The sequence below is a fragment of the Hordeum vulgare genome, chromosome 7H (genome assembly GCF_904849725.1).
Source record: "Hordeum vulgare subsp. vulgare chromosome 7H, MorexV3_pseudomolecules_assembly, whole genome shotgun sequence".
Taxonomy (NCBI): domain Eukaryota; kingdom Viridiplantae; phylum Streptophyta; class Magnoliopsida; order Poales; family Poaceae; genus Hordeum; species Hordeum vulgare.
The window spans coordinates 264,490,717-264,508,615 of record NC_058524.1 but is presented as its reverse complement, the minus strand read 5'-3'; the positions used below and the strand labels follow the sequence as shown (position 1 = coordinate 264,508,615).

Sequence of the window (17,899 nt, the reverse complement as noted above, 5' to 3'; positions counted from 1 at the left end):
GCCATAGAAACCGTTTGGTCCTGCTCGATGTAGTCGGTGACGGCGCCAACTGTCTACTTTTCACATTCAATATGAAAAATGATGTGTGTTAATGCAAAAGCATTGAAGAAGTGCGTACCTTTTTTTGTTCTTGTTGGAGAACTGATTGGTGTGTTTCCTCTTGTTGTTTGTTGAGTCGTTTTCTTCTTCCTGTTAAGTACTCTCTCTGTTCCTAAATATAAAACCTTGTAGAAATTTTATTATAGACTACATGCGGAGCAAAATGAGTGGATCTACACTCTAAAATATGTTTATATACATCCGTATGTAGTCTATAGTGTAATCTCTACAATGTCTTATATTTAGGAACGGAGGGAGTATAATTTATTAGCTCGTTATTGTTCGTAGAAGGATGGTTTGATGAGGAAAGGTTTGAGTACAAATACCCTTGTAGTACAAGGAGACGGTGGGGGTGTAGCTTCGAGCGTATTTTCTGGTGACTTGTTTTGGCCCTCTGTTCCTTCGACTAGTGGTTGAGCGTTCTCTGGGTTCAATTCGGGCAGTTTTTCGGTGCTTTCCACCTAGTAGAACATATGAACGGCGTCGAGGGAGTTTGCTATTCGTGTTGCAACGACAGTAAACTTCTTTCCAACTAATCTGGTCAGCTCTGGCGGCGTATATTGCGCTCTATTATTGGAATCTGCTACTAAAATTAGCACTTGCTTTCCCGTAAGGATTTCTCCTTGCTGGCACCAGAATGTGTAGTGAGCAAACGGCAAGTCTTCTTGGTTTTCAGTGTCCGCATCGATGGCATTTAGTGATATTTTGTACCTGCAACTCTTAATAGTTCAGGCAAGCACTGTTAATGATTCATCGCTTAATATGACAGTTCAATGGTATACCGTATACCTGGGTATAGGGACGGTTGTGATGCAACGGGGACATTTGTACGTGTCGTCTTCCATTTGAACTTTCTTTCGACAGTCTTTGCAACTTTTATACCACCAGTCGCTTGATAGGATAATTTCAGTGATACAAATTGAAAATCTGTAGCGTTCGTCCTAGGTAAATGGGGGTATATGTTGTTCGTGGATGAGTAAATTTGTGCAATGATTTGGAAGATTGTAATAGACACATCTTCTTACCATGATATGATTGGGCTCAAGTTTGGTAATTTCTGTGATCTTTTCATCTACTGGCTCTTTTCTTGTTCAATGGTTACCGAACCATTCGATCTGGGATGGAGTGCCTAGCATGCTATAAGTTTATTTTTTGTTAGATAGTAACCAGCAGTGATACTTGTGACTGATGATCTCTATCTCTCATACCGGAATGTTGACGTACAATCTGGTCACTGATGTTGATTTGAAAGCAAGTAAACCTACGTAGATTGGTTGGCAAAATGTTGAAGGAAAATTGATGGAAGGAAAAATAGGCATGAATCCGCAATTATATTAACTGACCCCAATAGTGGCTCACTGTAATGCCTACAAAAATAGCAACGATGTGGTGTGTGGCAGAGATCTCCACGAGACCTACAGTGTTGAAAGTAGTCGCATGTGTCCCCCAAAGTGTCACCACAGCCCATTGGCTACGAGGCAACAAGAAAAGAGGGTAAAATTATTGGCATAATAGAATGTCATTGATGCGTGAGAAAGCATTAATGACGTTGGTTTACCTTCCATCAGTGATAAATCTGGCGTCGTTCGTCAGGGTTTGTCAAGGAGCCTGGCAGGAGCTCCGTAACTTGTATTGTTCCAATAACGTCTGTTTTGCGACCGTGAGTCATATTAAGCCACGAAATGTCATGAAAATATATAATGTGCTCTTAATCATATCTCATTTGTTACATGGTAAAATGTGGTTCTGATCGGTGTGTGCTTCTAGCACAGAGAAAGGTCTCGCGTTGTGGGCAAATATTGGGAAGTTTATAGGTTGGGGCTCTACCTTTTTAAGCTTAGCGCGATGAGTGAAACATACCGTGAGGGAATGGTATGAAGATCTAAACCTGCTTTTTGCATCGTATAGATTAAAGTCTTCAATTGTGTAAACGGTTCCTTCGCGGTAATATGCTTTGAAAATTGAGCCACACTTTTCTCTGGTATCAAACCTTCCATTGTACCACCCTGCATTCATAAAGTAATAAACTATAAGGGTTCGTGTTTAAATTTGTAGTAAGCTAAAGAAGATAAGCTAGACTGAAGTAACCTGTCGATCGAGCAGTAGGAAGTCTACTTCATAAGTAGTTCTCGTGTCCTTTCTTTTCAGTTCCCAAACTCTTGCAATTTTGGCCATAACTTTCCATCTAAAGGATTGTTTGTTGATATCTTTCAGAAGAGTCAGGTTCATTTTGTTGACCTGCACACAGTAGAAGTAATAGCTATGGGAATTGGCAGTAGAAAGGGCAAACATTTCCTATTTATAGCATTTAAGCAGTAGGACGGGTTAACAAAGATGGTGCATCCAAATAGGTACCATTTGTTGCCAGGAAAAGCTGACACGTGTTGATAACAAAATATGACAAAGGAGTGGAGGATGTAAGGTTGACGTGGTTGCTTGCATGCCATGTGTAATAATTAATCCACCCCACTCTTAAGAAAATATAACTGTCTCTATCTTTTGAGAGGTCATTCGGCTATAGTTTTAACTTTGTGTCAAGTTTGTTTATAAGCTAATTCATTATGGACTAAACTTGAAGTGACGCATATTATTGAATACACAAAGTATACAAGGCTTATCACACAACCACCACATTTTAGGTTGAAATCTAGGCTCATATATATATATCTTCTTTCAGATAACTATCAGGGGCGTAAAGGAGTCTTTATGGAGGTGTCTCAGGTTGAAGATCATTTAGTAGTGGTTGATGAACAAAGTAGTATGACGACCACTAAATGTTGAATTCATGTGAAGAAAAAGTTTTCCAACATTTCGAGCCTATATGATCCTACCAAGGAGGTGTTTGGTTCGGCAAAATGTAACGTAACCTGATATCGACGGTAATGGATTGCATTAACTGGTGTTTGTTTACGTACCTCCGTTATTCGTTACAGCGTAAATAGATCCCATCCAAGTTTTGGTCTCATTACGCCCGAGCGTGACCGCAAACAGATCCCTTCCCTGAGCTCCCCAGCCTCCAAATTCCCCTCTGCCGCCTCTAGCCCTAGACTGGTCTCTCCTCCTCCACTCATCTCCAACTCCGACCACCACCGTCGGCGTCGATGCCGCCCTCCCCGACGCCAAGAAGAAGCTCCTTCGTCCGCTCCTTCCACGTCACCTCAAGCTTCAGGGCTCTAGGTAGGTCACCGACCATCTCCTCGACCGGATCTTGTGGAGGATCGACCGGATCTTGTGCGGGATCGACCGGGTCATGTCATGCTCACCAGAAATCTCTCCTCCTTTGAGTTTCCCAGGTTCTTGTGCAAGATCTGGAGCCTGGACATCCACATCATGTTAACCTTCGTGGGGATCAAGGAGGATGTGTGTGTTTGTCAGATCCAGCACCTCACGGTCGAGTGCTAGAGCCACAGTGTCGTCCTCGTCCTCGCCGGTGAGAAGCAACACCGTCCATGCTACCGGATTAGGTTAGGGTTAAACATCTTTTACATATATTTTTTCTTGCTGTTCTTGATCATCTTTTCCTGTGCAAGCACCTGTGGATTGTAGATAGAACATAAACTTCTTGTGATTAATCATGACCTAAAAACAATCTGTTCTTGATCATCTTTTCATGTACGATTTGGTTCAGGGTGTCTAGTGTTATGTTCTCAAGTTGAAGAATGAGGAGAACCAAATTTCTCATTTGTATTTGTTCTCAAATTTTGCTATTTATGGAACAACTTTGTATCAGATACGTACAAATACGTTCAGAGTTGTTTATGGAACAACTTTGTATCATCATTTGTATATGTAGTGTTATATTCTTTAATTGAGATGAACTGGTTCATGTTCTCAAATTTTGCAATATATGTACAATCTGTTCATGAGCTATCATGGCCCTGAACCAGGGTGTGTACTGTTATGTTCTCCTCGTTCTTCAACTTCAGAATTTTGGTTCTAATTCAGTCTTATGATCTCTATACACTAATAATACATGACCGTGCGCACACTATTATTTTGTCTGTATAGTATGTTGTTGGCTTATAAGTGATAGCAATTTCTAATATTTCTTTTTTATGTGCAGTATCTGAAGTGCTCTATATTTTCGCTTATCAACCACCACTTTACCATTCTTTCTCCCAACAACGGTTCATCGGTTGTGTCCCCCCACCTGTTGGTGAGTTCTTCACCTACCCTAATGTTGATCTTTTCTTAATGGTATTTTCATATTATGGATAAAATTGCATGCTATCATATATTTAGTTCATTCATATATCTTTTCAGTTATGGCTAGTCTTCCCTTGAGTGCGAGACGTCGAAGAAGAAATGTAGCATTTATCAATTTGACAAGTGCGATTATGCTTATATACTATTACGTATGGTTAATCTTTGCATTACTTTATAGGAGAAAGTGTTGGCAAATAGAAAGGAGAATTAGAATCAAAGAGTTAAGAGGAGAGAATTTGTATAAACTAATTGGTGAGAGCGACACAATGTGCATAAGTCAACTTCGTATGGATAGGAGAACATTTCATATATTATGTGAGATGGTGAGAAATGTTGGTGGCCTAATGGGTACAAGGAACACGTCATTGGAGGAGATAGTGGCATCATTCCTTTATGTATTAGCTCACCATCTCAAAAATAGGACAGTCGGGAAATTCTTTTACCGAAGCCCGGAGCCAGTTAGTAGAAACTTCAATGCTTGTCTTCTAGCTATTTTGAAGCTTCACCCACTTCTACTTAAGAAACCAAAACCTATACCCGAGGACTGCACAGATGATAAATGGAAGTATTTCAAGGTAAATAGCTACTAAGAAAAAAAATGTTCACTAGATGAACTCAATGGTGGTAAAAGATGCTAATAGTTGCACATCCATTGAGGTATACACTATTTCTATTTGTTCATTTTTTGCTATCTTTCCTTTTGTTTAAATAAGCTTCAATTGCTTCTCATTTTTATTTGTTCCATTTCATATATATATATGGTCCTTCTCATTTGTATTTGTTCTTGCTTGTGTAGATATGGATGTGGACAGCTCAAGTACATCCCGTGGAAGAGGCAAGAATAAAGGAAGTAGACCTCGGATGAGGATGAGGAACTTATTAAAGCCTTGTATGAGTTGCCGTTGGATCCAAGGTGGAAGGCTGATGGTAACTTCAAAAATGGATACCTAGTGATATTGGAGAAGCGTCTCGCTGAGAAGTGCCCAGGTTGTGGTATATCTGCAATTCCGCACATCGAGTCAAGAGTGAGGCACTTTAGGACAAAATTTGGTGCTCTGGAAGTAATGATATCTAGAAGTGGTTTCACATGGGATGGAAACCGGATGATGATTCAATGCGAGAAGGCACAGTATGAAGCACATTGTAAGGTAGATAACTTCACCCATTAAATCTGAACTCCTTATAGCCTTGTTATTGTTATTGTAGTGTTGTTGTGCACATTGCTACTATAGTTTTGTACCTTCATTATGTTGTACCTTTCATGCCTCGTTATTGTTTATATTTTCTCATTGCCTTTTTGTATACCTGTCGCATTTCTATCGGAGACTAAGTTCCTTCTTTTATGAAAAACTTGTAGACTCACAGTGAGGCAAAGGGATTGTATGGTGTCCCATTTCCGTACTTTGAGCAATTGGCTGCTATTTATGGCAAGGACATCGCAACGGGGGAAAATGCTGAAGGCTTTGGTGAGGCAGTGGGAAACTTGGAAAATGAAATAGCTAACGAGGAAGAGGAACACGAGGAAGAGGACTTGATCTCAACAGGGACAGCAAGACGGTCTGTTGATACTCGCTCTATGGACGCAACTAGTTCCAAGAGGCAAAAGAAGGAGCCGAGGCCAAAGAGGGTGACGGGACCAAGTGATCCTTTTGCAACGATGCTTCAAGATGTCAATAACCAAATAAACAATGTGACACAGCATGTCGGTACAATGGCAACATCATTCGTAGCATCAATGGAGTGTGAAGCTGCCCAAGAGGACCCCCATCAGAAATCGAAAGAGAAGGCTATTAGTGAATTGACTAGGCTTAGCTTCACCGGGAGCGAGATCGTTGATGCTGCGACTGTATTTGCTAAAGCTCCAGATCACATGAACATGATGCTTGTGCTTCCAGAAAATCTGAGGAGGGAGTTTGTCCTGAAAATGCTCTCTGGTATTGTTTTGCTGAACTCTATAGTCTACATTATCAACTTTGATAACGTGTACCACTTTGCTTGGCTAGATATCATTTGCATCCTCTAGTTGACTTGTTGCTAGTATATGCATTGTAATCTCTAGTTAGCTTGTTGCTTATCCTTGACATTTCGTAGTATATGTTCCATCTAATATCTACTTGACGAGCTGATTATGCATGTGAATAACAGAGTTCAGTAACCATGAAGCATTTGCTTAGATTATGTCAAGTAAATTATCATTAGAGTTCTTAATTGTTTTTCTAGGCCAAGTGATTTGCTAGTGAATAACACATAAATGATGATAATTATGGATTGGTTACAATTTGTAATCAGAGTGCTTGTTCTATTGTTATTTTTTTGATTAGTGGTTGTCTTGTCGGTTTTTTTATTCCTTATTTAACTCTTGCTTATTGGCAGATGAGAAAAAGAAGCAAGGTTGATTAGAATATGTCGGTGGCGTGGCAGATAAGAGCAGTGGTTAGTGGAAAAGCTACTTTGCAAGATTCTGGAATTGGGCTTTCGACTCGCCTTACAAAATAATTTCGATGACTAATTATGTTTATCTCAAATTGTCATTGAATTATGAGATTGTAGTAATGAGTTGTAATATGGATTTTAGAAGTGATGTCAAAATATGGTTAAAGGATGTCTTGGATGAATGCAAACATATTTTAAAATTATGTACTTGTTTTGATAAATTTGAAGCTCTGCTAGTGAAGCACGTGTGAATTGCATGTGAATTCCTTATGAAATTGCATGACTTTGAACTGGTTCTGCATGTGATAGTTGTCACGTATTCAGATTACAGTATCACACCAAACACTATAAAGGTATCTCATAACGTTACTGGCATGTGCCAAACAAAATAGCCAAAGTGTTGTTACTCCTTCGATCCCACCGTGACCAGTTACCATTGCTGTTTGCGTTACCAGCCAGCTAACCAAACACCTCCGGAGAAATCATGTGAGCCCCCAACAAGATAATGCGCGTGTTAGCTGATAAGAAATGATGTAGCAATCCAGCAGTCAAAGCGGGGCAGCACGGCAGCATGATTAATCAGCAAGTCTCGACATGCATGTGAGCGTATGGTAATCAAAGCAATGGAGGCAACAAGTCTGCACATGCATGTGCACTGTACGGAGAAGAAGGGCATCCTAGTAAAAGCGGGGGAGATAATCCATACGGGTCAACGTCACTAGTAGAAAACAGGGTTTTGGTTCGAAGTATTAGTCCTGGTTTGCTTTTGAGACGGGACTAATGCTGCCAATAGTCCCGGTTCGTGAGGCCAGGATTTAGTCCCGGTTTATTAGGAACCTCTAGTCCCGGTTGGTGTTACCAACCGAGACTAAAGGGGTGGTGGCATGGTTTTGTCACGCTCGGGCCCCTGCGAGGACCATTAGTCCCGGTTGGTAATACAAACCAGGACTAGATATAGACCTTTAGTTTCGGTTTGTATCACCAACCGGGACTAAAAGTATCACTATAAACAGTGCTTCGTCTAGCCCAAGCCCAAGCTCTCTGTTTTCTCCTTTCTCTCCTCTGTTCTCTTCCCTTGCTCGAGTTCATCCTCAATTTCTTTCTAGATTTTTTAAGATTTGAGGCACCCCATCCATCCAAGAGTTCACAAAGGTTAGCAACTTTGTCCTTTCATCTCTCATTGTTAGATTAGCTCGTGCAATGCTCTATAATTATAGCGATTTATGGGTTTTAGTTTGGGAGTAATTATGTGGGAGTTTATTTGATTTATATGCAATTTGAGCTTAGATTAAATTATTAGTTTGCATATGTGTGGGTGTGGTTTACTTAGTCCCTTCCCGTCTCCATCCTAACCACCGTCGATCCCCGCACCGTCTCGACGCCGGCACCACCTTGGTGATCCTCTTGTTCTTATCCTTTTTATTCCACAAAAATCTTATTTGTATGATTTAGATAGTTTTCTTACCTGTATGATTGTTTGTTATACATGGGCCATGGTCTTGATATCCGTCCCCATCGGCCCTCGTCCGGTTTATGATTCGGATGTGGTATATTCCCTTTTATAACTATTTGTTGCAATTCTCGTATATATAACAATTATACCCATCAAGTTAACATAGATATTTTTATCTAGGAGGTATGTGAAGCGGAAATTGCAACCGACCCTCTTGTCGAGAATTTAAATTTAGTTGAAAAAGAAAATGAGTATTTGAAAGAAAAATTGAAAAGAATTGAAGAAGAGAAGATGAAGTTGGAGTCGTATGCTGCCGATGTCATCGATGATCACAAGATCAAAATGGATGCAATGCGCTTGAAGATTAGAAGGACTAGAAAATATGCCCTTAATAAATAGGCTTGGTATCACTATGATGTTGGATCAATTGTTACCTTAGTTGCGATCTTGATCGCATTTTTTGTTGCATTTAAATGCTTTAGCTGGAAACTCTTGTATTTTGTTTTATGACAACCAGTTCCGAATGACGCTCGCGGACACTATGTTTCGAAGTATGAGAGTTTCACACGAATACTCATCTTTTACAAAGGCATTTCATTTTTTAAACATATTTCAACTCCACACTTTTTCCGCGCTCAATGTGCATCATTCAAAGCCGCATCATCAATTTTCAACCATTTCTCACCTCATTTGCTATTTTTCATGCATTTAATGATTTTTTAAGCTAAATGACCCTTAAATTGAAAAACGCTACAAATGAAGTTTGAAAAGGCTGAAACTTGGCATGGTATCATCATTTCACCCACATAGCATGTGCAAAAAAGTTTGGAGGGTTATGGCAAAAACCGGATGCACTTTGTGTACAAAATGAACAATCTCTTTCGAAGTATCACGGTTTCACACGAATACTCATCTCTTACAAAGGCGTTTCATTTTTTAAACTTATTTCAACTCCAGACTTTTTCTGTGCTCAATATGCATCATTCAAAGCCACATCATCAATTTTCAACCCTTTCTCAATTCATTTGCTATTTTCATGCATTTAATGTTTTTTGAGCTAAATGACCCTGCAACTAAAAAGTGCTACAAATGGACTGTGAAAAGGCTGAAACTTGGCATGGTATCATCATTTCACCCACATAGCAGGTGCTAAAAAGTTGGGAGGGTTACATAAAAAACTAGATGCACTTCGTTTACAAAATGGACAATCTCTTTCGAAGTATCACAATTTCGGACGAATACTCATCATTTACAAAGGCTTTTCATTTTTTTAAACTTATTTCAACTCCAGACTTTTTATGCGCTCAATATGCATCATTCGAAGCCACATCATCAATTTTCACCCCTTTCTCACCTCATTTGCTATTTTGCATGCATTTAATGATTTTATTTTTTAGCTAAATGACCCTAAAATTGAAAAGCGCTACAAATGAACTATGAAAAGGTTGAAACTTGGCATGGTATCATCATTTCACCCACATAGCAGGTGCTAAAAAGTTGGGAGGGTGACGGGAAAAATTGGATGCACTTCGTGTACAAAATGGACAATCTCTTTCGAAGTATCACGGTTTCGAACGAATACTCATCTCTTACAAAGGCATTTCATTTTTTAACTTATTTCAGCTCCAGACTTTTTCTACACTCAATATGAATCATTCAAAGTCGTATCATCAATTTTCAACCATTTCGCACCTCATTTGCTATTTTTCATGCATTTAATATATTTTTTGAGCTAAATGACCGTGAAATTAAAAAGGGCTACAAATGAACTCTTAAAAGGCCGAAACTTGGCATGGTATCATCATTTCACTGACATAGCATGTGCTAAAAAGTTGGAAGGGTTACGACAAAAACTGGATGCACTTCGTGTACAAAATAGACAATCTCTTTCGAAGTATGAGGGCTTCGGACGAATACTCATCTCTTACAAAGGTATTCAATTTTTTAAACTTATTTCAACTCCATACTTTTTCTGCGCTCAATATGCATCACTCAAAGCCAAATTATCAATTTTCAACCCTTTCTCACCTCATTTGCTAGTTTTCATGCATTTAATGATTTTTTTAGCTAAATGACCCTCAAATTGAAAAGTGCTATAAATGAACTCTAAAAAGGCCGAAACTTGGATGGTATCACCATTTCACCCACATAGCATGTGCTAAAAAGTTGTGGGGATTACGACAAAAACTGGACGCACTTCATGTACAAAATCGACAATCTCTTTCGAAATATCATGGTTTCGAACGAATATTCATCTCTTACAAAGGCATTTTATTTTTTAAACTTATTTCAACTCTAGAATTTTTCTACGCTCAGTATGCATCATTCAATGCCACATCATCAATTTTCAACCCTTTCTCACCTCATTTGCTATTTTTCATGCATTTAATGATTTCTTATGCTAAAAGACCCTGAAATTGAAAAGTGCTACAAATGAACTCTGAAAAAGGATGAAACTTGGCATGGTATCATCATTTCACCCACGTAACATGTGTAAAAAGTTGGAAGGGTTACGGCAAAAACTGGATGCACACCGTGTACAAAATAGACAATCTTTTTCGAAGTATCATGGTTACAAATGAATACTCATCTCTTACAAATGCATTTAATTTTTGTAAACTTATTTCAACTACACACTTTTTTTGCATTCAATATGCATCATTCAAAGCCACATCATCAATTTTCAACCCTTTCTCACCTCATTTGCTATTTTTCATGCATTTAATGATTTTTAGCTAAATGACCCTGAAATTGAAAAGCGCGAAAAATGAATTCTGAAAAGGCCGAAACTTGGCATGGTATCATTATTTCACCCACATAGCATGTGCTAAAAAGTTGATAGGGTTACGAAAAAAACTAGATGCACTTCGTGTACAAAATGGACAATCTCTTTTGAAGTATCAGGGTTTCGGACGAATACTTATCTCTTACAAAGGCATTTCATTTTTTAAACTTATTTCAACTCCAGACTTTTTCTGCGCTCAATATGCATCATTCAATGCCCCATCATCAATTTTCAACCCTTTCTCACCTCATTTGCTATTTTTCATGCATTGTTTGATTTTTTTTTTGAGCTAAATGACCCTGAAATTGAAAAGCGCTACAGATGAACTTTGAAAAGGCTGAAACTTGGCATTGTATCATCATTTATCCACATAGCATGTGCTAAAAAGTTGGGAGGGTTACGACAAAAACTTGATGCACTTCGTGTACAAAATGGACAATCTGTTTTGTAGTATCACGGTTTCGGATGAATACTCATCTCTTACAAAGGCATTTAATCTTTTTAATAACCTAAAAATTACAAAATTTAATATAATGATAAAACACACTAATATTAAACATCAGAAAAAATTATGACTAAAAAATCTATTTTAATATAAAGTTATTCACAAAATTGTGATTCACACGAATTTCAATAAAATTCAAATTTAAACTACGTAAATTTGAAAACTACTAGAACTAATAGAAATTTTGTAGGTTTTTGACCTAAACCAAAAATATTCATTCAAAAACTATAAATAGTCTAACGAATATTCTAATTTAAAAAATTAAAATTGTCTTGTTTAGAAAAATGAAAACAATAAAAAAAGAAAATAGACCTTTAGTCCCGGGTGGAGCTACCAACCGGGACCAAAGGTACCTTCCCGCGAGGAATTTGGACCGCCGAAAAATAGAACTTTAGTCCCGGCTGGTGGCTACAACCGGGACTAAAGGTGCATGTGAGTGGGCCACGCGCCCCACCTTTAGTCCCGATTGGAGCCACCAGCCGGGACTAAAGACCCTTTAGTCCCGGTTCGTGGCTCCAACCGGAACTAAAGGTGCCTACATATAATTGTGCGCCCGTGGCCCCGATCTCTCCCATTCGACACCTCGATGCCGATGCTCCCTGCCACGACACCGCTAGGCTGCTAGAGTCGCCACCGTCCTCGTCCTCGCCACCACCGACGCTGGTCGCCCGCGCCTCCTCCATGAGCCCTCTGCCCGCTGACGAGCCGCTGATACGCCCCGACCCTCCTCTCCCATGGTGAGCTCCGTCGGTCGCCTCCTTCCCTCCTCGAACTGAGCGCCATGGCCACCAGCCTGCCCGAGCGCGGTGGCGCCATGGTCGCCGGCCTGCCCGATGTTCATATGGATGTTTTGAAATTGTTCATAGATGTTCATATATATAGATGTTCTCAAATTGTTCATAGATGTTCATATAGATGTTTTGAAATTGTTCATAGATATTCATATATATGTTTTGAAATTGTTCATAGATGTTCATGTAGATGTTTTGAAATATTGTTCACAGATAAGTTTCAAAATTGTTGCCATATGAACCTTGTTTCTTAACTAAATCAGGAATAGAAAAACATAGAATTTTGAGTTTGTTTGATTACATGGCATGAAAAACAAATGATTTTTTCCAAGGGGTTAGAGTGGATGCTAGATTCTATATGGAATATAGTACATATTGTTATATATTTTCTATGGAATGAGAATATATATAGATGTTTATACATATGGTTATATATTTTCTACTCTCTTTAAAGATGTTTCAAAAATTTATTTATATATAAATGTTCAATTCTTTAGATATAGTGTCACGGTTGTTGTTTATGCATTTACAAACATGTTCCACGGATTATAAGTTAAGTTACCACACTAAAACAAGAAATGTCTGACGGTGATTATTGGGAGTATGAATATTGCGACGACTATCAGGATTTGTGCGACGGGCCTCACTTACGAGATGATAGGTTCTTTAGCATCAAGCTTGACAAGACCTTCGAAGTTTCTATGGTACACAACGATGACAAGTGTTTTTTCGCAATTAAGCATGCATGACTTCTATTTCTTTGCTTCAACGTGTAATTTCTGTTTTATACAATTCGACAAGTTCCTCCCTTGTAATGCAAGAAGGTATGTGTTGAAGAGTCTCGGTTTCGAAGACCACGAGAGTATGGAGACGAGAAGAGCTAACCTGAGGACTATACATGGTCACACATTTGTGATCAAAGTAATAAATGCACTTTATAACACAAAAATAGGGCGCCAAAAATGTGAAGACCTTTGCAAGGCATATGGATTTTAGGAGGGTATGAAAATAACCTTCAATCCTCGTCGTGAAGATAATATGCCACGTAACATCGACATTTGGGTGGATGTCGATATGCTTCGTGTTTTACCTCCATTTAAGTTTGTCAACCATATTTGTCAAGTAATTTGCATTCTATATTTAAAATAGTTGGTGTTCATTCATATACTAAATTTGTTAAATTATAATTTACAACTTATTTCATTTTTTTGAGTGAATTACGGAAACTAATTGACACGACACACTACATGTATGGATCACATCTAACTTGGGAGGAGAAGGATTTCTTCTCTACTTTCTTGTTGGTGTCCTGGTTGGTAGGGAGAACTTTCCGTATAATTTAGGAATTGACGCAAATTATACATTTTACATGCCACTGGTGCATAGGTTGAGGGCGGATGACCTTCGCCGAAATATCTTGGTAAGAGTTTGCTAATTAAGTACGCTATACTACTGCATAAATGGTGTTGATTACAATACTAACTAGGTTATTATTATGTTCTTCAACAGCAACTGTCAAATGATGTAGCGCCTTTGTTGATGCACGATAAAGGTCATATGAAAATTAAAAGCCCGCTGAGGGCTGAGTTCGATGCTCCATATTCGACTGAACGCAAATAAAAAAAGCTTCAAATTGAAGCATTGAGAGAAATAAAAAAGGACCACAAGCCACAAGTTGAAGGCCGTTGGATCTCTATGCTTCATCACAGAGACATAGGTGTTATTCTGTTTTATGACATTATATCTAGGAGCGAGGATTAAGTCTTATAAGAGATAAGTTTTTTTGGTTTATATTAACTTGGCATGATCGATTAGGATGCATGCATATGATGACTATTATGATGTTTTTCTGTTTTCGAGATTTTAACTTGGTATATGATTAAGATGATGATGAGTTGTTAGATGAGTACGTAAGATGATCATGAGTTATATGACATAATATTTTATTAAAGTTGATGGATGCCCGTGATCGATATATGAAACCCCTAAACCCCTTCTTTCAAAAAATCAAACCCAACGTAAGGTTGTCTTTTAGTTCCGGTTGGTTTTACCAACCGGGATTAAAGGTCCCCGCCCCTGGCACGTCCAGCCGGCCACGTGAAGGGCATTACTCTCGGGTCGTGGCCAACCAGGACTAAAGATGGCGGACCTTTAGTCCCAAGTTATTGTTGGAAATATGCCCTAGAGGCAATAATAAATTAGTTATTATTATATTTCTTAGTTCATGATAATCGTTTATTATCCATGCTATAATTGTATTGATTGGAAACACAATACTTGTGTGGATACATAGACAAAACACTGTCCCTAGTAAGCCTCTAGTTGACTAGCTCGTTAATCAAAGATGGTCAAGGTTTCCTGGCCATAGGCAAGTGTTGTCACTTGATAACGGGATCACATCATTAGGAGAATCATGTGATGGACTAGACCCAAACTAATAGACGTAGCATGTTGATCGTGTCATTTTGTTGCTACTGTTTTCTGCGTGTCAAGTATTTATTCCTATGACCATGAGATCATATAACTCACTGACACCGGAGGAATGCTTTGTGTGTATCAAACGTCGCAACGTAACTGGGTGACTATAAAGATGCTCTACAGGTATCTCCGAAGGTGTTAGTTGAGTTAGTATGGATCAAGACTGGGATTTGTCACTCCGTGTGAACGGAGAGGTATCTCGGGGCCCACTCGGTAATACAACATCACACACAAGCCTTGCAAGCAATGTAACTTAGTGTAAGTTGCGGGATCTTGTATTACGGAACGAGTAAAGAGACTTGCCAGTAAACGAGATTGAAATAGGTATACGGATACTGACGATCAAATCTCGGGCAAGTAACATACCGAAGGACAAAGGGAATGACATACGGGATTATATGAATCCTTGGCACTGAGGTTCAAACGATAAGATCTTCGTAGAATATGTAGGATCCAATATGGGCATCCAGGTCCCGCTATTGGATATTGACCGAGGAGTCTCTCGGGTCATGTCTACATAGTTCTCGAACCCGCAGGGTCTGCACACTTAAGGTTCGACGTTGTTTTATGCGTATTTGAGTTATATGGTTGGTTACCGAATGTTGTTCGGAGTCCCGGATGAGATCACGGACGTCACGAGGGTTTCCGGAATGGTCCGGAAACGAAGATTGATATATAGGATGACCTCATTTGGTTACCGGAAGGTTTTCGTGCATTACCGGAAAAGTTTCGGGCTCATCGGTAGTGTACCGGGAGTGCCGGGAGGGGTGCCGGGGACCATCGGGAGGGGTGTCACGCCCCAAGGGGTCTCATGGGCTATGGGAAGAGATAAACCAGCCCCTAGTGGGCTGGAATAAGTTCCCACTAAGGCCCATAAGGTTTGAGAAGGAAAAAACACAAGGTGGAAAGAGTTTCCAAGTGGGAAGGTGGAATCCTACTCCAAGTAGGATTGGAGTAGGACTCCTCCACCTCCAATTTCGGCCAAACCTTTAGGTTTTGAGGCTGCCTCCTCCCCTCCCTCCCACCTATATATACGGAGGTTTTAGGGCTGATTTGAGACGACTTTCTCACGGCTGCCCGACCACATACCTCCATAGTTTTTCCTCTAGATCGCGTTTCTGCGGAGCTCGGGCGGAGCCCTGCTGAGACAAGGTCATCACCAACCTCCGGAGCGCCGTCACGCTGCCGGAGAACTCTTCTACCTCTCTGTCTCTCTTGCTGGATCAAGAAGGCCGAGATCATCGTCGAGCTGTACGTGTGCTGAACGCGGAGGTGCCGTCCGTTCGGTACTAGATCGTGGGACTGATCGCGGGATTGTTCGCGGGGCGGATCGAGGGACGTGAGGACGTTCCACTACATCAACCGCGTTCACTAACGCTTCTGCTGTACGATCTACAAGGGTACGTAGATCGCTCATCCCCTCTCGTAGATGGACATCACCATGATAGGTCTTCGTGCGCGTAGGAAAATTTTTGTTTCCCATGCGACGTTCCCCAACAGTGGCATCATGAGCTAGGTTCATGCGTAGATGTCTTCTCGAGTAGAACACAAAAGGTTTTGTGGGCGGTGATGTGCGTTTTGCTGCCCTCCTTAGTCTTTTCTTGATTCCGCGGTATTGTTGGATTGAAGCGGCTTGGACCGACATTACTCGTACGCTTACGAGAGACTGGTTTCATCGTTACGAGTAACCCCCTTTGCTCAAAGATGACTGGCAAGTGACGGTTTCTCCAACTTTAGTTGAATCGGATTTGACCGAGGAGGTCCTTGGATGAGGTTAAATAGCAACTCATATATCTCCGTTGTGGTGTTTGCGTAAGTAAGATGCGATCCTACTAGATACCCTTGGTCACCACGTAAAACATGCAAGAACAAAATTAGAGGACGTCTAACTTGTTTTTGCAGGGTATGATTGTGATGTGATATGTCCAATGATGTGATGTGATATATTGGATGTATGAGATGATCATGTTGTAATAGAAATATCGACTTGCACGTCGATGGTACGGCAACCGGCAGGAGCCATAGGGTTGTCTTTATACTAACATATGTGCTTGCAGATGCGTTTACTATTTTGCTAGGATGTAGCTTTAGTAGTGATAGCATAAGTAGCACGACAACCCCGATGGCGACACGTTGATGGAGATCATGATGATGGAGATCATGTTGTGGCGCCGGTGACAAGAAGATCGTGCCGGTGCTTTGGTGATGGAGATCAAGAAGCACGTGACGATGGCCATATCATGTCACTTATGAATTGCATGTGATGTTAATCCTTTTATGCACCTTATTTTGCTTAGAACGACAGTAGCATTATGAGGTGATCTCTCACTAAAATTTCAAGACGAAATTGTGTTCTCCCCGACTGTGCACCGTTGCGACAGTTCTTCGTTTCGAGACACCACGTGATGATCGGGTGTGATAGACTCAACGTTCACATACAACGGGTGCAAAACAGTTGCACACGCGGAACACTCGGGTTAAGCTTGACGAGCCTAGCATGTGCAGACATGGCCTCGGAACACATGAGACCGAAAGGTCGAGCATGAATCGTATAGTTGATATGATTAGCATAGGGATGCTTACCACTGAAACTATTCTCGACTCACGTGATGATCGGACTTGAGATAGCGGATTTGGATCATGTACCACTCAAATGACTAGAGAGATGTACTTTTTGAGTGGGAGTTCTTAAGTAATATGATTAATTGAACTAATTGTCATGAACATAGTCTAATGGTCTTTGCGAATTACGATGTAGCTTGCGCTATAGCTCTACTGTTTTTATATGTTCCTAGAGAAAATTTAGTTGAAAATTGATAGTAGCAACCTTTGCAGACTGAGTCTGTAAAACCGAGGATTGTCCTCGTTGCTACGCAGAAGGCTTATGTCCTTAATGCACCACTCGGTGTGCTGCACCTCGAGCGTCGTCTGTGGATGCTATGAACATCCGACATACACGTTACTGATGACTACACGATAGTTCAGTGCAAGATACTTGATGGCTTAGAAGCAAGGCGCCGAAAACGTTGTAAAACGTCATGGAACATAAGTGATGTTCCGAAGAGATGAAATTGTGATTTCATGCTTGTGCCCTTGTTAAGAGGTACGAGACCTCCAACAAAATTCTTTGACCACAAAGTAAAGGAGAA

At 40.1% G+C, this 17,899-nt stretch overlaps 1 pseudogene; it reads left to right on the top strand.

The window, feature by feature from the left end:
* Positions 1-5,103: 5,103 nt before the first annotated feature.
* On the top strand, positions 5,104-6,990 carry LOC123410489 (annotated as a pseudogene).
* Positions 6,991-17,899: the final 10,909 nt, after the last annotated feature.